Raw genomic sequence first — 11,282 nt, forward strand, 5'->3', positions numbered from 1 at the left:
GTGCTGCCCATACTTGCCTCCTAGGTAATCTTTGCTTGCTCAACTCAGTCTCTGAAGAGCGTGTTTTAAAATCTTGTAATAAGAAGGCAACAACAACCAAAGCAGCAGGTCGCCATCATTGGCGAGGTTTTAGGGAATTACTTAATACTAAATACCTGGAAAACTGAAGCGTAACTGACTGGATGGCTCCCATGGGCCCTGCGAATTGAAGGGATGTCTAAGAACAGTAGAGGTAAGATGGGATGAACACACTTTGCATCTTCTCTTGCTCTAAAAATTGTTGTCATGAGCAGATGCACAGAGTGGGTGGTCATTAAATCATTCTTGATTGAAAGAAAAGTGTCCTGGGAGCTTACCTATCCTCTCCTGGAGGACCAGAATACATCCTGGCTGCGACAGGCACATTTATCTAGAGGTGGTGTTTGGTTTGTTTCGTTGCTGTTTGGAGCTGCTGGGAAGCAGGGAGTTTGGGTGTAAGCAGCAGAAGTTGAGTGCGGTGGAGTTCACGGAGGAGTTCAGTGCGAGGACTTTGGGAGCTGTGGCTGGAGTTAGCGGAGAACAGACTTCACTGAGGACCACACCACTGCAGGGATGGATTAGTTCTGTTGAGTCAGAAGATGTACTTCTGCCTTATGACCTGAGCCTGGCATCTCCACCGCAATCTTCTTGGGACCAGCTTTCAAATGCTGTATGATACATCCCTTGGCAGCCCCAGTATCAGCAGCTCAAATAATTGCCATGCTGGGGACTAACCCATGGTTTATCTCCATGCCAAACCATTACTTTAGCCTACTACTTTCCTTAAAAGATGGACCGGTTATAAGGACAGTCACATGACCCCACATTCAGCACTCACCTCAGAGGATGGCATGGAATACCCATTGTCTGTTTGTCCTTGTGTTATTGTTTAGTCACGTTGTGCCTACTATGGTTGGGATTAAACAGTCTGTGTGCTAACGTCTTGGTGCCTGGGGTGGCACAGTTGCCAGTGTTGCAGACATTTTGTAGGCAAGGCTAGAAGGAGGTCCTTAGGGTCATGCCTTTGCAGGGGATTGAAGGACACCCGTCTCCTCCTCTTTGCACCTGTGGTCAAAGGTTTGTTCTACTGTGTGCTCTCACCATGACCAGCTGCCTTGCAAGATGCCCAAAGCAGCAAGGCTGCTTGAGACCACAACTGGATCCTTCAGAATAACTCATTTTCTATTTATAAGTTAACCACCGCAGGTGTTTTGGTACAGTGATGTAAAGTTGACTAATACAGTGCACAGTATCTTTAAATTTAAAAATAAATGCTTAGCTCCCCATGCATCGATAATCCACAGAACACAAGCAGCAGATGGCATTGGCCAAACAGCCCTGCACCACAGAGTTATTTCCATGTTGTGCTATTCTTATTTAAGAATACAACTAGAGGACTATGCCCCTGTCAACCCCAAGCTTTATTTCTGAGTTGTGTTATGAAATGGCCATAAGAACACACTCATGGAGAGATTGTCATGTTAAGCTTTAATAAAGGTAGGCATGGCCTGGTATAGTGGCATATGAGTTTAATCCTAGCACTTGAGAGGCAGAGGCAGGCAGATCTCTGTGTGTTCAAGTCCATCCTGGTCTACACAGACAGTTTTAGGCAAGTCAGAACTACACAGTGAGACCTTGTCTAAAAAAAAAGGCAGTCATGGAGTAAACACCTGAAATCTCACACTTTGAAGCAGAGTTTAAGTTAGGGATTTAGCTCAGTGGTAGAGCGCTTGCCTGGCAAGCGCAAGGCTCTGGGTTCAATCCTCAGCTTAAAAAAAAAAGTGACTTTTGAGGTAGGTTCTTACTATGTAACCCAGGTTGGTCTCAAACTCTGGATGTCCCTACCTCTGCCTGTGTGGGATTATAGGCTTGGACCTCATGTTCAACTAATAATGATTGGGATCTTTCAAGTAGGAGTGGAAGGAAACTGTGAACATACATGTGTACTACATATATATGCATGCACATGTAAACACATGATTAGGTTCCCAGCAGAGTACTTCATCTAGACACACTCATTCATGTTACCCGTGACTAACGGAGGTAGTCACCTGTCTGCTCTGCACAGTTTGTCTGTTGCTCTCCTTCCCAGCTCCCATTCCCTTCTAGTTATCCAGCCTGTCTGCCTTCTAATCTATATGACATAGTCCAGAGATAAGTCCAGTGGTTCTTGTCTCCAGGGAGTCCCAACGGAGGAAGAAAAACAGACAGGTAAATGGATAAATTCCACTTGGCTGCCACAATCTGGATTTGCCTGTGTTGGGACGCTGCAGGCTGCTGGCTTCAGGGTTCACGCCCACAGTGCTTGCTGCAGGGGCTCCAGGGTTTTTCTCATCCCCACCACTCCATTTCTTTCCTTTGCAATCTCCTGTCTTGCTTGCACAGCCCTGGTGCCAACTGGCTGGGTTCAGTTCAGTGTCATGAAATTGCTGTGGTTGGCACACAGAGTCTGTTCAGCCCCTCAGAAGCCTGTCTGGTGCCAGCTCTTTCCTAGGAAGGGCCAATCTGCCAGGGACAAGGCCATGTGTCCCATGTCCTTTCTCTACTTGCAAGTGTTCTTTGTCCGAGGACTCCAGAAGGCTGGTTCTCACCCAGCTTCTCTGGAAAACTCTGTCTTCCCTATGGGGCTGGGCATTTTTTCTGGTCATTAAGCACTCATTGGTGCCTTTCAGCTGATCTGAGAGCCACCTGGGAAGCCCTGTGGGGCAGCTTGGTCGCCATGCAGTATAAAAGGGCAAGCTTTACTGTGCCCACCTCCTTCCATCTGCCCTTGGAGAAAGGCCAACCCAGGGAAATGGAGGAGGGACTTTTGATTTAACTTTTTATTTTTAAAAAAATTTTTTTAAATTTATTTTCGAACCTCCAAAGAAGTGGGATTAGGCTGAAGGGGGTGGTATACATCTTACACCTCTGCAAAAGCAGGGGTAAGTGTGGAAAACTCTGCTTTATTCCTGTCATCCTAACACTCAAAAGCCTCTGCTTTCTACACCCTGGGAAGCAATGTAGAGCCTTGCTCTCAACAGCCCCTGCCCTGCAGTGGAAGTAGGCCACCTATCTAGCCAAATCTCACCCGCCCCTCCGTGGTCTAGCCCTTCTTCCTCCTGTTTTAGCCACACTGGGCAGCTCTCTATTTCCCAAGAGTGCCCTGAATTCCTATTGCGAGCTCTTCTGATTTTATTTAATTTTTAAACCTTGGTTTTGACATAGCTTCTATTGAGAGAAGTCTTTTGTTATTTTCAGTTTGGGAGACTTTACTTTTCCCTCTTAGAGTTTCTCTCTCTCTCTCTCTCTCTCTCTCTCTCTCTCTCTCTCTCTCTCTCTCATATCATTGTATTCAGTGACTCTTGCATACTTTTCTCCATCTTGATCCCTACTTGGTCACTGGTCATTCAACGTGGAAAAATATGGCAAGTAGACAGAACTCACTCTTCATCACTTCACACATCCAATTCTGCTGGAAGTATCAGCTCCATGGTTGGGTGCCTGTCATTGTCTTTAGGGGCCACTACAATGGATGTCACACAGGGCACCGTACTGTGGTGTACCAGGTTCAAAGCTATTGTCCTCACAAAGCTTTGTGTTTATTTCATTCGTTTAGAAACTTTCTCCATCAGAAGTAGCTCCCTAGCAGGCATTCAATAAAAGCTTAACAAACACCAAGTGAATGAAGGGCCAAGTGTGTTCTGTGTGAGGGTGGGGATGGGAGATTACCAAGCAACCTCAGTTGGGAAGATGTTCCATGACCCTTGGTTCACACAAATATCCTACCAAGGGAGGGTAAGAGGCCTCCCTCTCTTTCTGCCCTCTCTTTATGAGCCTATACATCAACAAGGGTGATTTTGTTTCTAAGGTAACAGAAGCATATCTCCCTGGATTCATGTGCCTTTGTCCTGTAATGAGACAGACAGCTCAAGCTGTGATTTGGGCATCACTTTGCAAGAGCTAGCTCTTCATTCTTAAAATATGTTTTTATCTTTATATTGTTCCCAAGGTCTACCATGTTCATCTTGTTTTGAAGCAGACACAAGCTGTTTCCAATTAGGAAGAACACAGCCTTGTCCCCTCCTGTCTTCTGATTGGGTCTCATGTCCACCTAAATCGTTACATTCATGGCCCTAGGCTGCAAGTCAGAATCAAGTTAAAGAGTGCCTGAAAAATCTGCTTAGACAGAAAAATCAATGGGAGAGTTGGGAAAAAAAGCGAGACTGACTCCAAACTACAAATTACCAAACTCGGGAGAGAGCACACATGGCTTCCTCCTTTAAAGACTTCGAAGGTGGAAATTTGCAGTGTTAATTCAATAGTTGAGAGAAATGGCAATACTGATTATGTGGGAAATTTCTCCCTGAGCAATGGCTGGGAGGACGCACTCCGACAGGTACAGTGATCACGTGGGTGGTATGCTGTCTTTGTCTTCTTTCTCAGTCTCCTCCTTTACTTCCTCTCCCGCTGCTATCCCTCCATTGTGGGATCCAGGGCTCAAACTCAGGTCATCAGGCTTTCACAACAAGCACTTTTACCCACAGAGCCATCCCAACAGTCCAGATATCTTTCATCTTGTCGTTAACAAAACATACAATAGATAGTTATGCACTACAGCCCTCCACTGTTCTGGAGCTTACCAGAACCTGGTACTTCTACTGAATTTTGTGTTTTCTAGTCATTTTATTAATGTTAGTACCAGAGGTGTGCTGAATAATCAGCAAGACACAGATATAAACAATGTCAAATGTGTAATCCCTGGTCAAGGTAAAGAAAGTGTATGGAGCAATCAAAGATCAATGGTGGGTCATATGAGTTGACTAAAGGAAGTCTGTGATTTTGATCAGGAAGGGGGATTCATGTAGCCAGGATGTTGTAGGTGGAGCAAGCAAATGTCTTATGCGTGTGAGAAACAGAATGACAGAGGTCAAGGCAACCATGGCAACTCTTATAAAAGAAAGCACTTAATTGGGGTTGGCTTACAGTTTCAGAGGTTAGTCCAAAGTCAGCATGGTAGGGAAGCATGGCAGCATGCAGGTAGACACGGTGCTGGAGAGGTAGTTGACAGTTCTACAGTCTGATCTGCAGGCAGCAGAAAGAGGGATGGCCTGGCTTGAGCATTTGTAACCTCAAAGCCTGTCTCCAATGATACACTTCCTTCAACAAGGCCATACCTATTCTAATAAGGGCATACCTGGTCATAGCGCCATTTCCTGGCAACCAAGCATTCAAATCAATGAATCTATGGGGGGCATTCCTATTCAAACCACCACAGTAGATGAGGGGAAATGATGTAAATACTTGGTGAGGAAGAAAGTTCTAGCCATCATCTTATTGTGTGTGCTGCTCCCCTTTTCTGTGTTTAGCATTGTTCCTACCCTTCCTTTGTTCTCGCTGCCCCTTCCTTCTCCTGTGCCTCTTGCAGGCTGCCTAACATCACAGGCATGCTCATTAACAAAACTGTGGTTAAGAAACAGACAGAATCAGCTAATAGGTTTTCTGCCCCCTTCACCCTTAATAAATTTCTCCACCGACACAGTTAATCAGATGAAGCCAAACTGAAAAAGTTTAACAACAGGTATATTGAACAAAACTCCTGGTTGGGTTCTCTGTTCCAGGAGATCAAGGCCAGAGAAGTCCTGCGCTGAGCCACGGCAGGAAAGTTGTGTTTCCACTGTCCACCCCCCTTCCCCCACCCCCCCCCAAGACAGAGTTTCTCTGTGCAGCCCTGGCTATTCTGGAACTCACTCTGTAGACCAGGCTGGCCTCCCACTCACAGAAATCTGCCTGCCTCTGTCTCCACCGCTGGGCAGGAAAGTCTTATAGACTGTAGGAGAGAGGTGATGATGTTTCTGACACAAGCTGGGTTTGTGTCTGAGTATGGTCAAATGCTGAGTGCTTAGGCGGCTGGCAACTTCAGGGCAGGAAGCTGTAGCAGCCACCAAGGATGCAGAACTGGGCTTTTTAGTGCCTTTCTGAGTTCAGAGAGTCTCTGAGTGGACAGGGAGAGAGAGAGAGAGAGAGAGAGAGAGAGAGAGAGACCCCCTGTTGCCCCCTGTACTTCCATTGCTTGGTTGGTAAGGGGCTCCTATAGTAAGGAATGAGTAGCTGCCATGTCCACCAAAAACTTTACAGGTTGGTCCCCTATGATGAAGGCTATCATATCTATCATATGCTACTGGGAACCTAGTCTGAAGGAGCCTCAACCTTGCTAATCCTCCATAGCTAGGATTGTCTTGGGTTGGGTGGGGGTGGCATGGACATTTGTTTTCCCAGTGACCCATTTCTTTGCAGTAGGTGCACTGGTCCTTTTTGTAAAGGTCTCCTCTTTTTATCGTGGTGTGCAAGGGCAGAATTGAGAGTGTCTGGGGATGGTGGTGTAGCCACACCTCATCTTCTTTATCAGATTTTCTTTGTTGTCTCTGCCGTCAAACACTTTCTGGGCTATCTCTAATAGTTCTGACCTGTTCTTTTGTGCAAACTCATCCATCTTTTGTATCTTTCTATGCTATGTCAGTGGCTGACTGAGTAACGAAGACCAGGTTAATCACCTTGAGATTTGCCAGGTCCTCTGGGTGTATAGGAGTACATAACTGATAGGTGTCCAGGAGGCGCTCTAGGAAAGCTGAAGGTGACTCATCTGGGCCCTGTTTCACATCTGTTACCCTAGATAGGTTAGTGGGCTTCCAGGCTGCCTGTTTCATCCCTTCTAGCAGAACCTGGTGGTACTCACTGGTGACCTCCCACTTCTCTCTGTGTTGCTGTCCCATTGGGCTCTCCTTCTTGGCAGACCATGGCCAATCTCCTCTGCCCTCTGGTCACTAGCCATTCCAGCTATTCTCGGGAGTGCTTCAGTTGCCTTCCTGAGAATCCTTTCCCTTTCTTCAGCAGTAAAGAGGTTATGGACAATCTGCTGACAGTCATCCCATGTGGGGAGATGATTGAAAAAGACAGAATCAATTAGAGAAATTAAAGAACCAGGGCTGGTACTGAAAGAGGGTTCTGGTTCTTCCAGTTGTAGAGATCTGTGGTTGAGAAAGGGACATACAAGTAACGATTGTCAGGAAACAGCCGTAGGGAAACAGGGACTGAAGGAGGTAACACCCCGAACCAGAAGTCTGGAGGGCTGTATGGGGACTCCCTGGAGGGTGTGGGGAGGGGAAAAGATGGGGGGAGGTAGGGAAGAGCTGGGGGGGGGGGGTAGGTGGAGGTAGGGAAGAACTAGATGGTGGTGTAGGGGTAATGCAGATGGGAGGGGGCAGAGTGAGGTCTTGGTGGTGGGAACTGGGGAGGCAAAGGTGAGGTGAGGAGGGGAGAAGAGGATAAAGATGGTCATATGGGGGAGAAGGGGTTCTTCCTCCTGTGAGTCCTGCAGAACAGTCTCCAAATGGGGTTCATTGGTTTCTGCTACAGGCCCTCGATAGGTCTGTCTGCTGACAAGCAGGGTTTAGCCACCTTGCCCATTGCAGGCCATACAGAGCTTCACCCAGGATACAGGTTGGAAATTGCTTCAGCCCAAGACAGGATGTATCCAATCTGATCTGGGTGGCCAGGCTTACTGACAGTGACATTACCCACTGCCCAGGCTGTCTGGGAATCAAAAGTACCCTTGGAGGGTCAGTTAACCTTGAATGTAGGCCGTTCAGTTTCACAGAATGTTTGGACGTGATGCTTGGTGATAGGATAATCATAATCCTCCTTAGCTACAGGGGGATAAAGTTATCAAAATTCTTTAGAACACAGACTAGAGGGCTGTTAGGCTTGCTAGTCTTATTACCAACATTATCTGTCAGTTCAGTCACCCCAAGTCCAAAATCAACCAATTAACACAGAAAGGACAAAGGACAGAAAGAGGACAGAAGCCCATGACAAGACAAACGGACATAAAACCAGACTAAGAACCTCAGGTGGGCGATGCAACGTCTCGCTTTTTGCCCTGGACAGGAGAACAGTGGGGGCCCACTGAACCCCCTCCACATCCCAGATAGGGATCCCACAAAACTGAACTAGACTATGACTCACCAGGAGGCCTCCAAAGATGCTTGCTGCTTTTCTCAGTATGAAAGTTCACCCTGATAGTTCGTCAACTGAAGGCAGCCCTGGAGCCTTGGAAGGTCTCCAGGCGCGTGCCTCCTGAGGCAATTCCCCCGGCCTCTTGAGTTCTGGAGCTAATGTCTCGGTTTAGAATTTGGGTGGGTGGTCTGAATCTCTCTGGGACTTCTAGGGCCATTATTAACCCCAATGGAGAGAATAAGACCACTACCACAATTTCAGCCAAATTTGAAGCAAGCTTGATTTTTATTGGGGTGCACCCAAGAACTGTCCAGCCCAGCGACTGCCTCCTAAGTCTGGTTAAAGAGAGCAGCTTGGAATACACTTCTTGGATGCCCCCCACCCCAGTTTGTTTTTCCAGACAGGGTTTCTCTGTGTAGCTTTGGAGCCTGTTCTGGAACTCGCTCTGTAGCCCAGGCTGGACTTGAACTCACAGAGATCCACCTGCTTCTGCCTCCCGAGTGCTGGGATTATAGGCATGTGCCACCACATCCTGGCCTTGGATCCCTTTTAAAGAGTAAAATCACAAGCAGTTTTACAGAAGGGAGACAATGGGCAATAAGGAAATACAAAAGCCTTAAAAAAATGATGTGGTCACCTACCATGTGATCAGGGAGGGTCAGAATATTCTCAAAAACAAATCAAAGTCCTGGGTTGAGGAAGGTCAGGTTCTGGGAAACAGAGAGCATCTCAGCTCTCACAGTAAATAGAAACTTATTCTTAAAAAATGAGGCATAGGGTTGGGGATTTAGCTCAGTGGTAGAGCGCTTGCCTAGCAAGCGCAAGGCCCTGGGTTCAATCAGCTCAAAAAAAAAAAAAAAAGTAGCATAATGGCTCCTGCCTTTAAAATGGAGTCAGGCAGTTCCTCATCATGAGGCCAGGAGGCGGTTCAGGTTGAGAGGGTTGGGGTTGTGGTGGTTTCAGGGACAGGAGCTCAGGAGCTTGCAGAGGGGGCAACAGGCCAGTTCCATCTCCAGTGCGAGGGGTAGGGGTGCTCAGGCGCAGGCGCAGGCTCAGGCTCAGGCTCAGCTTTAGGCTCAGGCAAGGGCATGGCTAGGGCTGGCGCAGGCTATGGCCAATGACTGCTGCTTCCTGTTTCTTCTCCTTCAGTCCTAACTCAAGGCCTCCACCTAGTTCTCCTGGAGCCGCTGGCTCTTCCAGGGGAGGTCTCAGAGCGGCCACAGAACCCAGGGGTGGTCCAGGGGCCGAGCCATTGATGGCAGCATCATGCGTACATGGTCCAGGCAGAGAGGGTCCAACCAGGGCCTGGGGTCGGGGGCCACCTGCTGCAGAAGAGAGAACAGATTCTGCTCTCTCTTGTAGCACGTGGGAGACGAAGGCTGGATGCTGGATAGGGGCCCTCTGAAGGGCCATAGCTGCTTGCCTCAGGAGCATGGCTATCTAGGTGACTGTGATCAGTAGGGCCAAAGCCATCTGGACCCAGAAAAGAAGTGCGTCCCACCATGGGGGGAACTCCTGTGACTGCCGCAGCTGCCTGGGCTTCCAGGGCCTGTTGGACCTGCTGGTACATGTTGGTGGCGGTAACTGGGCAGATCACCAGAGCTGCTGGGACCTGTGTGGCCTCTACCATGGGCAGAGCAGGCACAGCAGTTGGGATTCCGGTCACTCCTCACTCCCAACACTTCCTGCTTAAACAGGGTCATCTCCACCTCCATGTCTTTCAAGCATTTCTTGCTGGTCTTGCCCGGAAGGCTGACACCAGGCATCAGGACCACCGGTGCTCCCACCACGGGAGTCCCAGAGCCACCTCCTCCCCAGCCATGACTGATGATGCCCGCCTTTGCCGCTGTGAGTTCTCGAGCCCTTGGCTCTTCCCTAAACTTCAGCTTGACCTCCCTTACTCATGAAGACAATATTTCTAAGTGGTTTTATTTTCATTTATTTATTTATTTATTTATTTGTTTATTTATTTATTTATTTATTTATTTAATTTTTTTTAACAAAGGTATAAAATGGAGAGCAAAGCCTTACAAGTAATTTGGTTTCAAGCCTGGGCACATGTAACTAAATAAATGCTGTCTGAATAAACTCTTAGATTGTACCTTAATGTGGTCCACACTGACCTCCCAATGGCCATTTGGGACCACAGGTGTCCTAGTTTACTTTCTGTGGCTGTGATAAAATACTGACCAAAAGCAGCCTGGGGAGGAAAGGGGTTTGCTGGGCTTGCAGGTTGCACACAGTCTATCACTGAAAGATGCTGCAGCAGGCCAGGAAGGAGTGGCGGGGGACAGGACACCTCTCCACCGCTGGGCAGGAAAGTCTTATAGACTGTAGGAGAGGTGATGATGTTTCTGACACAAGCTGGGTTTGTGTCCGAGTATGGTCAAATGCTGAGTGCTTAGGCGGCTGGCGACTTCAGGGCAGGAAGCTGCAGCAGCCACCAAGGATGCAGAACTGGGCTTTTTAGTGCCTTTCTGAGTTCAGAGGTCTCTTGAGTGGACAGGGAGAGAGAGAGAGAAGAGAGAGAGAGAGAGAGACACCCCCTGTTGCCCCCGTACTTCCATTGCTTGGTTGGTAAGGGCTCCTATAGTAAGGATGAGTAGCTGCCATGTCCACCAAAAACTTTACAGGTTGGTCCCCTATGATGAAGGCTATCATATCTATCATATGCTACTGGAACCTAGTCTGAAGGAGCCTCAACCTTGCTAATCCTCCATAGCTAGGATTGTCTTGGGTTGGGTGGGGTGGCATGGACATTTGTTTTCCCAGTGACCCATTTCTTTGCAGTAGGTGCACTGGTCCTTTTTGTAAAGGTCTCCTCTTTTTATCATGGTGTGCATGGGCAGAATTGAGAGTGTCTGGGATGGTGGTGTAGCCACACCTCATCTTCTTTATCAGATTTTCTTTGTTGTCCTCTGCGTCAAACACTTTCTGGGCTATCTCTAATAGTTCTGACCTGTTCTTTTGTGCACACTCATCCATCTTTTGTATCTTTCTATGCTATGTCAGTGGCTGACTGAGTAACGAAGACCAGGTTAATCACCTTGAGATTAACCTTGGTGTATAGGAGTACATAACTGATAGGTGTCCAGGAGGCGCTCTAGGAAAGCTGAAGGTGACTCATCTGGGCCCTGTTTCACATCTGTTACCCTAGATAGGTTAGTGGGCTTCCAGGCTGCCTGTTTCACCCTTCTAGCAGAACCTGGTGGTACTCACTGGTGACCTCCCACTTCTCTCGTGTTTGCTGTCCCATTGGGCTCTCCTTC

General features: G+C 47.9%; 1 pseudogene; it reads right to left on the bottom strand.

Annotated features, from left to right (window-relative positions):
- Nucleotides 1–8,895: 8,895 nt before the first annotated feature.
- On the bottom strand, nucleotides 8,896–10,998 carry LOC118571122 (annotated as a pseudogene).
- Nucleotides 10,999–11,282: the final 284 nt, after the last annotated feature.

The sequence above is a fragment of the Onychomys torridus genome, chromosome 1, assembly GCF_903995425.1.
Source record: "Onychomys torridus chromosome 1, mOncTor1.1, whole genome shotgun sequence".
NCBI classification, from domain to species: Eukaryota; Metazoa; Chordata; class Mammalia; order Rodentia; family Cricetidae; genus Onychomys; species Onychomys torridus.